General features: G+C 53.3%; 4 non-coding genes across 4 annotated transcripts; all 4 read right to left on the bottom strand.

The window, feature by feature from the left end:
• Positions 1–3,141: 3,141 nt before the first annotated feature.
• trnav-uac (transfer RNA valine (anticodon UAC)) lies at positions 3,142–3,214 on the bottom strand. The gene has a single exon. It is a non-coding gene; the product is annotated as a tRNA-Val (tRNA).
• Positions 3,215–5,418: 2,204 nt separating this feature from the next.
• trnag-ucc (transfer RNA glycine (anticodon UCC)) lies at positions 5,419–5,509 on the bottom strand. Its single transcript is given in 2 exon segments — positions 5,419–5,454; positions 5,473–5,509. It is a non-coding gene; the product is annotated as a tRNA-Gly (tRNA).
• Positions 5,510–7,426: 1,917 nt separating this feature from the next.
• On the bottom strand, positions 7,427–7,517 carry trnar-ucu (transfer RNA arginine (anticodon UCU)). The gene is given in 2 exon segments: positions 7,427–7,462; positions 7,481–7,517. It is a non-coding gene; the product is annotated as a tRNA-Arg (tRNA).
• Positions 7,518–9,434: 1,917 nt separating this feature from the next.
• On the bottom strand, positions 9,435–9,525 carry trnar-ucu (transfer RNA arginine (anticodon UCU)). Its single transcript is given in 2 exon segments — positions 9,435–9,470; positions 9,489–9,525. It is a non-coding gene; the product is annotated as a tRNA-Arg (tRNA).
• Positions 9,526–17,089: the final 7,564 nt, after the last annotated feature.

Genomic DNA, 17,089 nt, shown 5'->3' with positions numbered 1-17,089 from the left:
CACTGATGATGGGGGATTATTTCATTTTGCTCATTTTGGTGTTTTTTCACATTTTAACCCATTTTCACCCCTTTTGCTCACAACTTCATACTACGGCCCGGAAAAACGACAGAGTCGCTCGGGTATAGTGTACTATTGCCAAAAAATGACAGAGTCCCTCGGGTATAGTGTACTATTGCCGAAAAACGACAGAGTCCCTCGGGTATAGTGTACTATTGCCGAAAAACGACAGAGTCCCTCGGGTATAGTGTACTATTGCCGAAAAACGACAGAGTCCCTCGGGTATAGTGTACTATTGGCTGGAAGCTCGTTTTTTTTTCTAAGTCCATCAGGGGTATATGGTACTATATTCTGGTGGTCAGATCACCTCCAGGCCCCAGGGGAGTGCTTTTCTGGGGGCAAACAGTGCACTGATGATGGGGGATTATTTCATTTTGCTCATTTTGGTGTTTTTTCACATTTTAACCCATTTTCACCCCTTTTGCTCACATCTTCAAACTCGGGCCCTGATTACAAGTTCTGACCAAATGATGACAAACACGGTATTTATTATGTATTTTTTTCATTTTTTTTATTTTTCCAACTTATACATCCATCATTGGTGCCAGGCAGGTTGTGGAGAAAGCAGTGAAGAAAGGAGAGAGCCATCACAGAAAAGATGTCCATCCAGGGTCAAGGTACCCTGCACTTTTACATATCCAAATGACAGCATTTAAAGTTTTTTAGCGTATGGTATCTCTCGTTGCATGGAACCGCACAAACGCCACACTGACGGCACCTGTACTTTGTTTGCCGCCTGCCTTTGGTACGAGAGCGGTCAGAGCACACGGCGCAGTCTGGACGTCCCTCTGCTTGACAAAGCCAATGACGCTCTGTGAGTCTCTGTGGCATTTCACCCTCCGGTCTTGAGCGCCTCTCTTGTTTTTTGGAGTGATCAGCCAGTAATGCATCAATAATGTTCTGAATGTAAACCTTTAAAGGTTTGTGTGGGCCTGGAGTGGATTTGGTGTATATGATGTGTGAGTTGACAATACTTATGCTTATAATGGCATTGAATATGCGATGATACCATTTCCGGGACCTGTGTGGAAAGAGGTATGTCTTCATCCTCTGGTCAGCAGTGTCCACTCCACCCATGTAGGCGTTGTACTGGTCGACACATACAGGTCTTTTGATGTCACGGAAGCCAGTGTCATCTGTCTTGGATCGGATCCTCCTCTGAACACAATCATTTCCATAGACTGTGGACAACATGGTGAGACGTTTAGTATCGTGCCAAGCACAAGCCAGGAGTTTTCCCTTTCTGCAAAAAACTGGGTCATCTCCTTTTTTCAGCTGTAAGACACTTTTACCAAGGCATTTTGGCATCCCCAACCTGGTAATCCTTACCGTCCCACACAGTCCAGTTTCCAAATCTGCTAATTCATTTGCAATTACAGGCGAGGTATAGTAACTGTCCATGTAAATCTCGTGTCCTTTGCCCGTAAAGGGAGAAACCAACTCACGGACAACTGCGTGTGTTGCACTGATGTTGCTTGCATTATTTTTGTACTGTCCAGTGTGCATTGACCAGCGCAAAACATACCCTGAACAGCTTTCACTCAGGGCATACACTCTATAGCCATATTTGTCAGGTTTATTCGGAGAGTAACATTTTAGTGAAGATCTCCCCTTGAAAGCTATTGTCATTTCATCTAAAGAAAGCTCCTTGATTGGACTGTAAACTGCTGCAAATTTGGGAATAATCAAATCTATTATTGGGCGGACTTTGAACAGTTTATCGTGCCCGGGCTCGCCTGTTCTCACATAATCATTATTGTTGACAAAATGAAAGAACGAAAGAATGATTTCAAATCTGTTTCTTGACATTACATTTCCAAATCCAGGCGTTTGTGTAAGCCAAAATGTTCCCCAGTAATCCTCGATTTCAGGTTTCTCAACAAGGCCCATGGAGAGATGCAAAGCGAAGAAAGCTTTCATTTCGGTGACTGATACATGATACCACTCAAGAAATCTTGAATGTGGCTTCAGAATCATAGGTGCCATACACGGATGTGCATATCTATTTGTCTCATCAGTAATGAAAGTCCAAAACTGATCGGTCAGAAAGAGTGACAGAATATCAAATGGATTAGCATCCGTCAGATCCATCTCTCCTGTGTAGCCAACTGGGTCTTCAAAAGGTTTGATCCATGCCTCAAATACCTCGACCTCTCTCAGCATGTCCCAGCTCTCATCCACCGGGCAAGTTTTACTGCAGCCACTGGTTCCACTGGTTCCTCGCCTCCGTCTGTCCTTTGCACCTGTCCGTTGTTTCGAAGTCCCTTCATCTCCACTTGGAAATCCATCGTCACTCTCGGGGAGATAATTTCCTTCAGAGTCAGAATCTGCTGTAAATTGCATGCCACGTGTACTTCCTCCGGCCATTTTTTTCCTTACCGGATCTGCCCTAGATCATACCTGGCTAATAAGAGGAAGTTGCACCGAACCGACCAATGACTGAAGTGATTCATTTTCTACTATTATTTCATAAATTTCCTTGTACGGTAAAGTCGCATTTCTGCGACTTTGGCGCTTAAAGGGTTTTAATTAAACCAACTTTTAATAACTCCTGCCGACTTGTTGACAGAATTTGGGGTGGAATGACGCAACAATCTTCACATTGTCCCCCTATGTAAAAAACACCCTTGAACGTGTGTTTTAAATCATATCAGATTGATAACCAACCCACAGCAAAGTTACCTAGAGAGATTGTGCACACGCATTTCCATTGGCATCCAGCAAATATCAAATGCTTGGGGTGTATAAGTAGGTTCCTGTTTAAGACATGAACCCACCAGCTGTCCTTACCAAAATAACTCATTTGGCAGAGCGATAGACTGAAGATCTAGAAGTCCCTGGTTCATCCCCAGATTTCTGCATGAGAACATAGAAAGCGCATTTCTTTAAACCTTGTTGAAAGAATTAGAGGACTGAATGAAAGATACAAGATGATAGGTACGCTGTAGCTATTGAACACAATATGAGCTCAACAGATGAAGCTTTTATTTCAGTATGCAAGAGGGGCACAGTAAAGTCATGGAGCTTTAAAGCACCAACAGCATGCTCAAAGTCAATGAGAGTTTGCATGAAACACACAGCTGGTTTCACTGGGGATCGAACCCAGGACCTTCTGCGTGTAAAGCAGATGTGATGACCTCTACACAATGAAACCACAGAGCATGTGCCTGCATCCTACATGGCTGCTCTCTTTGATTTGCCCTGTTGAGTAAATCTACTATTTGTTTTGCAAGTCTTTTGTGTAACTGTCTTTCACATAGCTCAAATTGGAGCTACATTATAAAGGTGCAGAACTACACGAACATTGATCAAGACTAGGTAATCAGGATCTACTTTTATTTATTAGCCAAAATATGAAAATCATAAGCCATTTTACAAATAATTGCACTATTAAATGCACACAGACATAGCACATGAGGGCAAGGGTAGACACGACTTGGATCAAAATGTTACCTTAGCAAAAAGTAGCTGTATAGAAATGAACTCTGGCAAAAATGATCAGAATGAAAAATACTCACACACAAAGAAAGTACCCATACAAAAATATTCAATTCAAGTGGGGGCGAAGCTAAAACTACAATCCAACTATGAAGCACTTTCTGTGAATTGCAGACAGACAGTGGCTCTGGTTGAGGTCTAATTGGAAATAAAACTTGGAACAAGAGTCATGATTGCTGCAGTACAATTCCTATTTTTGACAAGACAAACCAAATGAGGAACATGAAGAAGCACAAGTGGTGACAATAAAATGGTTCATTTATTTGCCTGCACTGACAACGCAATGGATCCTCTTCACGTGTCTTCATGGCTGCCTCTGGGCTGTTGTGCTGGCTAAGGTGAGTGAATGGCCAATGTATGTACTGTATGCCATTGCCATATGATGCGTCCATCAGTCGGTAGAGCATCAGACTTTTAATCTGAGGGTCCAGGGTTCAAGTCCCTGTTCAGGTGACTCTTCATGTGTGGTTGAAGAACTGTAAAATTTGATGTGGAAAAAAGGTCTTTCCAAGTTTCTTTACAAATGCTTATCTTGTATATCTCCCAAGATTTTTAGTCTCTTTACAGTTATTAAACCAACTTTTAATAACTCCTGCCGAATATTAACCCGCTTTGTCATTAGCAGGTCCAGAGTGTGCCCTTTGCCCTCTGTGGGGCCACTCAGGTGCTGAGTAAGACCAAAGCTTCTGAGGACAGCGCCAAACTCTTTAGAAGAAGACGAGGTTGAGCGGGGCGTGAAGGAAGGAAGGAACAGTCACACACGTACGGGAAACTCCTACCAAGCAGTGGCCAGCCTATAGCACACTGGGATTCTGTGGTAATTGAACCAAGTTTAGCAGTTCCTTTCATCAGTTAATAACACAAGCAGGCTTTCCTATTTACCAATGTAGATAACAGGGGTTAGAACAGTGACTCTGGTGGGTCTTGAACTCACAGCCTTTGAATGCCTTTGCAACTTTTGTCTGATTCCCCTTTTTCACGAAAGCAGAACAGTCATCCGAAAACGGTCTACATCAATCAATCAATCAATCAATCAATCATTCAATCAATCCTTACCATCAAACTGAGAAACAAGGAGTGAAAAGAATGCATTTACTCTGTTTATTCAGGGATACTTTTCAATCTCTAATTGCAAAATGTAAGAGCTCTTTCGGGTGATAAGGTTTTCTGTACATGTAAACAACTGATTTGCTTGAAAGGCTATCATTAACGCACTGCTGGGATTTGAACCCTGGATCTCCTGTTTACCAGACAGGCACTTTGACCATCTAAGCCACAGATCCTCTTAAATGCTACTTTAACCTGTTTCACCAAGATATTCAGTGACCAATGTTACCTCATAGATTTTGCCTGCGATAGCTCTTTCAATCTTCTCTGGGTGGGCTCGAACCACCAACCTCCAGGTTAACAGCAGAGCGCGCTGGCCAATTGCGCCACAGAGACAAACAGCCCGCCCAATTAAATATTTGCGACTCGACAAGCCGCAATATCTTTTTTTTTAAAGCGAGCCAGCAACATTCGAAAGTTCAGCCCCTGTCCAATCAACTGTGTTTAATGGAGAGCGAGGGCATCAATCTTTCTACCTTTGAGCTAAATCCCCTGTACCAATGTAGCTATAAAAAAACTGGAAGTCTTTCAATCAATCGACTCTCGCCAATTTATTGCGCACTCAATATACTGCAGTTGATCTGGATATTGAGGAAAAATTGCAAGATAATGTTATTTGACATAATGCCGATGTATTTGCTTACTTTTTCAAGCACCCTTGGCAATTGAACCTCGTTCAGCAGTGCCTTTCATCAGATAGTAAAGCGAGCAGATTTTCCATTGTAAAAAACTAATATGTTCTCTCACCATTAGCGACTCTGGTGGGACTCAAACCCACAACCTTTGAATGCCCTTGCAAATTATGCCTGGAAGTCCAATGCGCTATCCATTGCGCCACAGAGTCCATACTTCCTTCCATGGTGCGTTTCCACAAACGCAAAACACGTTTTTCATCCAAAATGAGTCCACATCAGTCATTCCTTGCCAACAAACTGAGAATCAAAAAGTGAAAAGAGTGCAGTTAATCTGTGTGTGCAGGGATACTTTTCCATCTTATTCCAATTTGTAACAGCAGCGCATTTTCTGTCGTTGTAAATAATTTGCATACTTGAATGGACAACTGAGTAGTAGTAGGTTTGAGATGGGCCGGTAATTATTTAGCACTGTGGCATCAAGACTGCTCTTCTTTAAGAGAGGCTTAATGACTGCAGTTTTAAGGATCTTGGGAAAATTCCAGATCCAAGCAACATGTTGACTTTTTGATTGATTGGAGCCAACAGACTGCTCACCATAGACTCTAAAAATCTAGTCGGCAATGCATAAAGACAGCATGTAGTGGAATTCAGACTTGTGGTGATCTCTTGGACACTTTTGTCAGCCACAAATGCAAAATGGGTTAACTCCAGTTGTCTAGCTGGCTGCGTGCTTGTTATCTGCAAATAATGGTATTTTCAATGTTCTGAACTGAGTCTTGCAAAGAAGACTGCAAACTCATTGCACCTGGAGAAATACAGAAACCATCAGACAAAGTAACATTTACCACACTGGAATTTGAAATATTAACCCGCTTTGTCATTAGCAGGTCCAGAGTGTGCCCTTTGCCCTTGGTGGGGCCACTCAGGTGCTGAGTAAGACCAAAGCTTCTGAGGACAGTGCCAAACTCTTTAGAAGGAGACGAGGTTGAGCGGGGCGTGAAGGAAGGAAGGAACAGTCACTCACGTACGGGAAACTCCTACCAAGCAGTGGCCAGCCTATAGCACACTGGGATTCTGTGGTAATTGAACCAAGTTTAGCAGTTCCTTTCATCAGTTAATAACACAAGCAGGCTTTCCTATTTACCAATGTAGATAACAGGGGTTACAACAGTAACTTTGGTGGGTCTCGAACTCACAGCCTTTGAATGCCTTTGCAACTTTTGTCTGATTCCCCTTTTTCACAAAAGCAAAACAGTCATCCGAAAACGGTCTACATCAATCAATCAATCAATCAATCAATCAATCATTCAATCAACCCTTACCATCAAACTGAGAAACAAGGAGTGAAAAGAGTGCATTTACTCTGTTTATTCAGGGATACTTTTCAATCTCTAATTGCAAAATGTAAGAGCTCTTTCGGGTGATAAGGTTTTCTGTACATGTAAACAACTGATTTGCTTGAAAGGCTATCATTAAGGCACTGCTGGGATTTGAACCCTGGATCTCCTGTTTACTAGACAGGCACTTTGACCATCTAAGCCACAGAGCCTCTTAAATGCTACTTTAACCTGTTTCACCAAGATATTCAGTGACCAATGTTACCTCATAGATTTTGCCTGCGATAGCTCTTTCAATCTTCCCTGGGTGGGCTCGAACCACCAACCTCCAGGTTAACAGCAGAGCGCGCTGGCCAATTGCGCCACAGAGACAAACAGCCCGCCCAATTAAATATTTGTGACTCGACAAGCCGCAATATCTTTTTTTTTAAAGCGAGCCAGCAACATTCGAAAGTTCAGCCCCTGTCCAATCAACTGTGTTTAATGGAGAACGAGGGCATCAATCTTTCTACCTTTGAGCTAAATCCCCTGTACCAATGTAGCTATAAAAAAACTGGAAGTCTTTCAATCAATCGACTCTCGCCAATTTATTGCGCACTCAATATACTGCAGTTAATCTGGATATTGAGGAAAAATTGCAAGATAATGTTATTTGACATAATGCCGATGTATTTGCTTACTTTTTCAAGCACCCTTGGCAATTGAACCTCGTTCAGCAGTGCCTTTCATCAGATAGTAAAGCGAGCAGATTTTCCATTGTAAAAAACTAATATGTTCTCTCACCATTAGCAACTCTGGTGGGACTCAAACCCACAACCTTTGAATGCCCTTGCAAATTATGCCTAGAAGTCCAATGCGCTATCCATTGCGCCACAGAGTCCATACATCCTTCCATGGTGCGTTTCCACAAACGCAAAACACGTTTTTCATCCAAAATGAGTCCACATCAGTCATTCCTTGCCAACAAACTGAGAATCAAAAAGTGAAAAGAGTGCAGTTAATCTGTGTGTGCAGGGATACTTTTCCATCTTATTCCAATTTGTAACAGCAGCGCATTTTCTGTCGTTGTAAATAATTTGCATACTTGAATGGACAACTGAGTAGTAGTAGGTTTGAGATGGGCCGGTAATTATTTAGCACTGTGGCATCAAGACTGCTCTTCTTTAAGAGAGGCTTAATGACTGCAGTTTTAAGGATCTTGGGAAAATTCCAGATCCAAGCAACATGTTGACTTTTTGATTGATTGGAGCCAACAGACTGCTCACCATAGACTCTAAAAATCTAGTCGGCAATGCATAAAGACAGCATGTAGTGGAATTCAGACTTGTGGTGATCTCTTGGACACTTTTGTCAGCCACAAATGCAAAATGGGTTAACTCCAGTTGTCTAGCTGGCTGCGTGCTTGTTTTCTGCAAATAATGGTATTTTCAATGTTCTGAACTGAGTCTTGCAAAGAAGACTGCAAACTCATTGCACCTGGAGAAATACAGAAACCATCAGAAAAAGTAACATTTACCACACTGGAATTTGAAATATTAACCCGCTTTGTCATTAGCAGGTCCAGAGTGTGTCCTTTGCCCTTGGTGGGGCCACTCAGGTGCTGAGTAAGACCAAAGCTTCTGAGGAAAGTGCCAAACTCTTTAGAAGAAGACGAGGTTGAGCGGGGCGTGAAGGAAGGAAGGAACAGTCACTCACGTACGGGAAACTCCTACCAAGCAGTGGCCAGCCTATAGCACACTGGGATTCTGTGGTAATTGAACCAAGTTTAGCAGTTCCTTTCATCAGTTAATAACACAAGCAGGCTTTCCTATTTACCAATGTAGATAACAGGGGTTACAACAGTAACTTTGGTGGGTCTCGAACTCACAGCCTTTGAATGCCTTTGCAACTTTTGTCTGATTCCCCTTTTTCACAAAAGCAAAACAGTCATCCGAAAACGGTCTACATCAATCAATCAATCAATCAATCAATCAATCATTCAATCAACCCTTACCATCAAACTGAGAAACAAGGAGTGAAAAGAGTGCATTTACTCTGTTTATTCAGGGATACTTTTCAATCTCTAATTGCAAAATGTAAGAGCTCTTTCGGGTGATAAGGTTTTCTGTACATGTAAACAACTGATTTGCTTGAAAGGCTATCATTAAGGCACTGCTGGGATTTGAACCCTGGATCTCCTGTTTACTAGACAGGCACTTTGACTATCTAAGCCACAGAGCCTCTTAAATGCTACTTTAACCTGTTTCACCAAGATATTCAGTGACCAATGTTACCTCATAGATTTTGCCTGCAATAGCTCTTTCAATCTTCCCTGGGTGGGCTCGAACCACCAACCTCCAGGTTAACAGCAGAGCGCGCTGGCCAATTGCGCCACAGAGACAAACAGCCCGCCCAATTAAATATTTGTGACTCGACAAGCCGCAATATCTTTTTTTTTAAAGCGAGCCAGCAACATTCGAAAGTTCAGCCCCTGTCCAATCAACTGTGTTTAATGGAGAACGAGGGCATCAATCTTTCTACCTTTGAGCTAAATCCCCTGTACCAATGTAGCTATAAAAAAACTGGAAGTCTTTCAATCAATCGACTCTCGCCAATTTATTGCGCACTCAATATACTGCAGTTAATCTGGATATTGAGGAAAAATTGCAAGATAATGTTATTTGACATAATGCCGATGTATTTGCTTACTTTTTCAAGCACCCTTGGCAATTGAACCTCGTTCAGCAGTGCCTTTCATCAGATAGTAAAGCGAGCAGATTTTCCATTGTAAAAAACTAATATGTTCTCTCACCATTAGCGACTCTGGTGGGACTCAAACCCACAACCTTTAAATGCCCTTGCAAATTATGCCTAGAAGTCCAATGCGCTATCCATTGCGCCACAGAGTCCATACATCCTTCCATGGTGCGTTTCCACAAACGCAAAACACGTTTTTCATCCAAAATGAGTCCACATCAGTCATTCCTTGCCAACAAACTGAGAATCAAAAAGTGAAAAGAGTGCAGTTAATCTGTGTGTGCAGGGATACTTTTCCATCTTATTCCAATTTGTAACAGCAGCGCATTTTCTGTCATTGTAAATAATTTGCATACTTGAATGGACAACTGAGTAGTAGTAGGTTTGAGATGGGCCGGTAATTATTTAGCACTGTGGCATCAAGACTGCTCTTCTTTAAGAGAGGCTTAATGACTGCAGTTTTAAGGATCTTGGGAAAATTCCAGATCCAAGCAACATGTTGACTTTTTGATTGATTGGAGCCAACAGACTGCTCACCATAGACTTTAAAAATCTAGTCGGCAATGCATAAAGACAGCATGTAGTGGAATTCAGACTTGTGGTGATCTCTTGGAAAGTTTTGTCAGCCACAAATGCAAAATGGGTTAACTCCAGTTGTCTAGCTGGCTGCGTGCTTGTTATCTGCAAATAATGGTATTTTTAATGTTCTGAACTGAGTCTTGCAAAGAAGACTGCAAACTCATTGCACCTGGAGAAATACAGAAACCATCAGACAAAGTAACATTTACCACACTGTAATTTGAAATATTAACCCGCTTTGTCATTAGCAGGTCCAGAGTGTGCCCTTTGCTCTTGGTGGGGCCACTCAGGTGCTGAGTAAGACCAAAGCTTCTGAGGACAGCGCCAAACTCTTTAGAAGAAGACGAGGTTGAGCGGGGCGTGAAGGAAGCAAGGAACAGTCACTCACGTACGGGAAACTCCTACCAAGCAGTGGCCAGCCTATAGCACACTGGGATTCTGTGGTAATTGAACCAAGTTTAGCAGTTCCTTTCATCAGTTAGGCGCCAGAGATTATGGATGAAATAAATGTATAAATAAAAAACTTCCTGAGATACAGAGAACTGAAGCCGGGGCACAGCTCTGGGTCGGCAGTGCCCCTGGAGGCCCGTAGAAGCTCCACACTCCAGTTGATTCTTGGATAAAAGGGCACCCAGCCGGTCTCGAACTCGCGTGAGGCGGAGCAGGGATCATCCACCCCGCACACGGCCAGACTTTGCCCGGCCAGGGAGCACCTTCTGCGGGTCGGAGGCTCCGGGTCGGAGCCCCTGGAGCCTGGAGCCCTCACCGGGCCCCGAACTCGGCTGCCGGAGGCAGTGCAGTGCCTCATGGATAAAAGGGCACCCAGCCGGTCTCGAACTCGCGTGAGGCGGAGCAGGGATCATCCACCCCGCACACGGCCAGACTTTGCCCGGCCAGGGAGCACCTTCTGCGGGTCGGAGGCTCCGGGTCGGAGCCCCTGGAGCCTGGAGCCCTCACCGGGCCCCGAACTCGGCTGCCGGAGGCAGTGCAGTGCCTCATGGATAAAAGGGCACCCAGCCGGTCTCGAACTCGCGTGAGGCGGAGCAGGGATCATCCACCCCGCACACGGCCAGACTTTGCCCGGCCAGGGAGCACCTTCTGCGGGTCGGAGGCTCCGGGTCGGAGCCCCTGGAGCCTGGAGCCCTCACCGGGCCCCGAACTCGGCTGCCGGAGGCAGTGCAGTGCCTCATGGATAAAAGGGCACCCAGCCGGTCTCGAACTCGCGTGAGGCGGAGCAGGGATCATCCACCCCGCACACGGCCAGACTTTGCCCGGCCAGGGAGCACCTTCTGCGGGTCGGAGGCTCCGGGTCGGAGCCCCTGGAGCCTGGAGCCCTCACCGGGCCCCGAACTCGGCTGCTGGAGGCAGTGCAGTGCCTAATGGATAAAAGGGCACCCAGCCGGTCTCGAACTCGCGTGAGGCGGAGCAGGGATCATCCACCCCGCACACGGCCAGACTTTGCCCGGCCAGGGAGCACCTTCTGCGGGTCGGAGGCTCCGGGTCGGAGCACCTGGAGCCTGGAGCCCTCACCGGGCCCCGAACTCGGCTGCCGGAGGCAGTGCAGTGCCTCATGGATAAAAGGGCACCCAGCCGGTCTCGAACTCGCGTGAGGCGGAGCAGGGATCATCCACCCCGCACACGGCCAGACTTTGCCCGGCCAGAGAGCACCTTCTGCGGGTCGGAGGCTCCGGGTCGGAGCCCCTGGAGCCTGGAGCCCTCACCGGGCCCCGAACTCGGCTGCCGGAGGCAGTGCAGTGCCTCATGGATAAAAGGGCACCCAGCCGGTCTCGAACTCGCGTGAGGCGGAGCAGGGATCATCCACCCCGCACACGGCCAGACTTTGCCCGGCCAGGGAGCACCTTCTGCGGGTCGGAGGCTCCGGGTCGGAGCCCCTGGAGTCTGGAGCCCTCACCGGGCCCCGAACTCGGCTGCCGGAGGCAGTGCAGTGCCTCATGGATAAAAGGGCACCCAGCCGGTCTCGAACTCGCGTGAGGCGGAGCAGGGATCATCCACCCCGCACACGGCCAGACTTTGCCCGGGGAAGGGCCACTCTGGCTGGGCATGGCCCCCACTGAGCACCCCCTGGAACCCTTGGAGCCCCCGGAGCACCTCCAGAGCCACCCCCCACTCCTCCAGACTCTGCCCGGGGAAGGGCCACTCTGGCTGGGCATGGCCTCCACTGAGCACCCCCTGGAGCCCCCGGAGCACCTCCAGAGCCACCCCCCACTCTCCCCAGACTATGCCCGGGGAAGGGCCACTCTGGCTGGGCATGGCCTCCGCCGAGCACCCCCTGGAACCCCTGGAGCTCCTCCAGAGCCACCCCCCACTCCTCCAGACTCACCCCGGGGAAGGGCCACTCTGGCTGGGCATGGCCTCCACTGAGCACCCCCTGGAGCCCCCGGAGCACCTCCAGAGCCACCCCCCACTCTCCCCAGATTCTGCCCGGGGAAGGGCCACTCTGGCTGGGCATGGCCTCCGCTGAGCACCCCCTGGAGCCCCCGGAGCACCTCCAGAGCCACCCCCCACTCTCCCCAGACTCACCCCGGGGAAGGGCCACTCTGGCTGGGCATGGCCTCCGCTGAGCACCCCCTGGAACCCCTGGAGCCCCCGGAGCACCTCCAGAGCCACCCCCCACTCCTCCAGACTCTGCCCGGGGAAGGGACACTCTGGCTGGGCATGGCCTCCACTGAGCACCCCCTGGAGCCCCCGGAGCACCTCCAGAGCCACCCCCCACTCTCCCCAGACTATGCCCGGGGAAGGGCCACTCTGGCTGGGCATGGCCTCCGCTGAGCACCCCCTGGAACCCCTGGAGCCCCCGGAGCACCTCCAGAGCCACCCCCCACTCCTCCAGACTCTGCCCGGGGAAGGGACACTCTGGCTGGGCATGGCCTCCACTGAGCACCCCCTGGAGCCCCCGGAGCACCTCCAGAGCCACCCCCCACTCTCCCCAGACTATGCCCGGGGAAGGGCCACTCTGGCTGGGCATGGCCTCCGCCGCGCACCCCCTGGAGCCCCCGGAGCACCTCCAGAGCCACCCCCCACTCCTCCAGACTCTGCCCGGGGAAGGGACACTCTGGCTGGGCATGGCCTCCACTGAGCACCCCCTGGAGCCCCCGGAGCACCTCCAGAGCCACCCCCCACTCTCCCCAGACTATGCCCGGGGAAGGGCCACTCTGGCTGGGCATGGCCTCCGCCGAGCACCCCCTGGAACCCCTCCAGAGCCACCCCCCACTCCTCCAGACTCTGCCCGGGGAAGGGACACTCTGGCTGGGCATGGCCTCCACTGAGCACCCCCTGGAGCCCCCGGAGCACCTCCAGAGCCACCCCCCACTCTCCCCAGACTATGCCCGGGGAAGGGCCACTCTGGCTGGGCATGGCCTCCGCCGCGCACCCCCTGGAGCCCCCGGAGCACCTCCAGAGCCACCCCCCACTCCTCCAGACTCTGCCCGGGGAAGGGACACTCTGGCTGGGCATGGCCTCCACTGAGCACCCCCTGGAGCCCCCGGAGCACCTCCAGAGCCACCCCCCACTCTCCCCAGACTATGCCCGGGGAAGGGCCACTCTGGCTGGGCATGGCCTCCGCCGAGCACCCCCTGGAACCCCTCCAGAGCCACCCCCCACTCCTCCAGACTTTGCCCGGGGAAGGGCCACTCTGGCTGGGCATGGCCCCCACTGAGCACCCCCTGGAACCCCTGGAGCCCCCGGAGCACCTCCAGAGCCACCCCCCACTCCTCCAGACTCTGCCCGGGGAAGGGCCACTCTGGCTGGGCATGGCCTCCACTGAGCACCCCCTGGAGCCCCCGGAGCACCTCCAGAGCCACCCCCCACTCTCCCCAGACTATGCCCGGGGAAGGGCCACTCTGGCTGGGCATGGCCTCCACTGAGCACCCCCTGGAGCCCCCGGAGCACCTCCAGAGCCACCCCCCACTCTCCCCAGACTATGCCCGGGGAAGGGCCACTCTGGCTGTGCATGGCCTCCGCCGAGCACCCCCTGGAACCCCTGGAGCCCCTCCAGAGCCACCCCCCACTCCTCCAGACTCACCCCGGGGAAGGGCCACTCTGGCTGGGCATGGCCTCCACTGAGCACCCCCTGGAGCCCCCGGAGCACCTCCAGAGCCACCCCCCACTCTCCCCAGACTATGCGCGGGGAAGGGCCACTCTGGCTGGGCATGGCCTCCGCCGAGCACCCCCTGGAACCCCTGGAGCTCCTCCAGAGCCACCCCCCACTCTCCCCAGACTCACCCCGGGGAAGGGCCACTCTGGCTGGGCATGGTCTCCACCAAGCACCCCCTGGAGCCCCCGGAGCACCTCCAGAGCCACCCCCCACTCCTCCAGACTCACCCCGGGGAAGGGACACTCTGGCTGGGCATGGCCTCCGCCGAGCACCCCCTGGAGCCCCCGGAGCACCCCCAGAGCCACCCCCCACTCTCCCCAGACTCACCCCGGGGAAGGGACACTCTGGCTGGGCATGGCCTCCACTGAGCACCCCCTGGAACCCCTGGAGCCCCGGGAGCACCTCCAGAGCCACCCCCCACTCTCCCCAGACTCTGCCCGGGGAAGGGCCACTCTGGCTGGGCATGGCCTCCGCCGAGCACCCCCTGGAACCCCCGGAGCACCTCCAGAGCCACCCCCCACTCCTCCAGACTCACCCCGGGGAAGGGCAACTCTGGCTGGGCATGGCCCCCACTGAGCACCCCCTGGAGCCCCCTGAGCACCTCCAGAGCCACCCCCCACTCTCCCCAGACTATGCCCGGGGAAGGGCCACTCTGGCTGGGCATGGCCTCCGCCGAGCACCCCCTGGAACCCCTGGAGCTCCTCCAGAGCCACCCCCCACTCCTCCAAACTCACCCCGGGGAAGGGCCACTCTGGCTGGGCATGGCCTCCACTGAGCACCCCCTGGAGCCCCCGGAGCACCTCCAGAGCCACCCCCCACTCTCCCCAGACTCACCCCGGGGAAGGGCCACTCTGGCTGGGCATGGCCTCCGCTGAGCACCCCCTGGAGCCCCTGGAGCCCCCGGAGACCCTCCAGAGCCACCCCCCACTCCTCCAGACTCACCCCGGGGAAGGGACACTCTGGCTGGGCATGGCCTCCGCCGAGCAGCCCCTGGAGCCCCCGGAGACCCTCCAGAGCCACCCCCCACTCTCCCCAGACTCACCCCGGGGAAGGTCCACTCTGGCTGGGCATGGCCTCCGCCGAGCACCCCCTGGAGCCCCCGGAGCACCCCCAGAGCCACCCCCCCACTCTCCCCAGACTCTGCCCGGGGAAGGGCCACTCTGGCTGGGCATGGCCTCCACCAAGCACCCCCTGGAGCCCCCCGGAGCACCTCCAGAGCCACCCCCCACTCCTCCAGACTCACCCCGGGGAAGGGACACTCTGGCTGGGCATGGCCTCCACTGAGCACCCCCTGGAGCCCCCGGAGCACCTCCAGAGCCACCCCCCACTCTCCCCAGACTATGCCCGGGGAAGGGCCACTCTGGCTGGGCATGGCCTCCGCCGAGCACCCCCTGGAGCCCCCGGAGCACCTCCACAGCCACCCCCCACTCCTCCAGACTCTGCCCGGGGAAGGGACACTCTGGCTGGGCATGGCCTCCACTGAGCACCCCCTGGAGCCCCCGGAGCACCTCCAAAGCCACCCCCCACTCTCCCCAGACTATGCCCGGGGAAGGGCCACTCTGGCTGGGCATGGCCTCCACTGAGCACCCCCTGGAGCCCCCGGAGCACCTCCAGAGCCACCCCCCACTCTCCCCAGACTATGCCCGGGGAAGGGCCACTCTGGCTGGGCATGGCCTCCGCCGAGCACCCCCTGGAACCCCTGGAGCTCCTCCAGAGCCACCCCCCACTCCTCCAGACTCACCCCGGGGAAGGGCCACTCTGGCTGGGCATGGCCTCCACTGAGCACCCCCTGGAGCCCCCGGAGCACCTCCAGAGCCACCCCCTTCACTCTCCCCAGACTATGCCCGGGGAAGGGCCACTCTGGCTGGGCATGGCCTCCGCCGAGCACCCCCTGGAACCCCTCCAGAGCCACCCCCAACTCCTCCAGACTTTGCCCGGGGAAGGGCCACTCTGGCTGGGCATGGCCCCCACTGAGCACCCCCTGGAACCCCTGGAGCCCCCGGAGCACCTCCAGAGCCACCCCCCACTCCTCCAGACTCTGCCCGGGGAAGGGCAACTCTGGCTGGGCATGGCCTCCACTGAGCACCCCCTGGAGCCCCCGGAGCACCTCCAGATTCACCCCCCACTCTCCCCAGACTATGCCCGGGGAAGGGCCACTCTGGCTGGGCATGGCCTCCACTGAGCACCCCCTGGAGCCCCCGGAGCACCTCCAGAGCCACCCCCCACTCTCCCCAGACTATGCCCGGGGAAGGGCCACTCTGGCTGGGCATGGCCTCCGCCGAGCACCCCCTGGAACCCCTGGAGCCCCTCCAAAGCCACCCCCCACTCCTCCAGACTCACCCCGGGGAAGGGCCACTCTGGCTGGGCATGGCCTCCACTGAGCACCCCCTGGAGCCCCCGGAGCACCTCCAGAGCCACCCCCCACTCTCCCCAGACTATGCCCGGGGAAGGGCCACTCTGGCTGTGCATGGCCTCCGCCGAGCACCCCCTGGAACCCCTGGAGCTCCTCCAGAGCCACCCCCCACTCTCCCCAGACTCACCCCGGGGAAGGGCCACTCTGGCTGGGCATGGTCTCCACCAAGCACCCCCTGGAGCCCCCGGAGCACCTCCAGAGCCACCCCCCACTCCTCCAGACTCACCGCGGGGAAGGGCCACTCTGGCTGGGCATGGCCTCCACTGAGCACCCCCTGGAGCCCCCGGAGCACCTCCAGAGCCACCCCCCACTCTCCCCAGATTCTGCCCGGGGAAGGGCCACTCTGGCTGGGCATGGCCTCCACTGAGCACCCCCTGGAGCCCCCGGAGCACCTCCAGAGCCACCCCCCACTCTCCCCAGATTCTGCCCGGGGAAGGGCCACTCTGGCTGGGCATGGCCTCCGCTGAGCACCCCCTGGAGCCCCCGGAGCACCTCCAGAGCCACCCCCCACTCTCCCCAGACTCACCCCGGGGAAGGGCCACTCTGGCTGGGCATGGCCTCCGCTGAGCACCCCCTGGAACCCCTGGAGCCCCCGGAGCACCTCCAGAGC

This window comes from Eucyclogobius newberryi, unplaced genomic scaffold, assembly GCF_026437365.1.
Source record: "Eucyclogobius newberryi isolate DKJ021-1_F unplaced genomic scaffold, fEucNew1.0.hap1 SCAF_29, whole genome shotgun sequence".
Classification (NCBI taxonomy): Eukaryota; Metazoa; Chordata; class Actinopteri; order Gobiiformes; family Gobiidae; genus Eucyclogobius; species Eucyclogobius newberryi.
The sequence above is the reverse complement of the archived record's forward strand: the minus strand, read 5'-3'. Positions and strand labels throughout refer to the sequence as shown.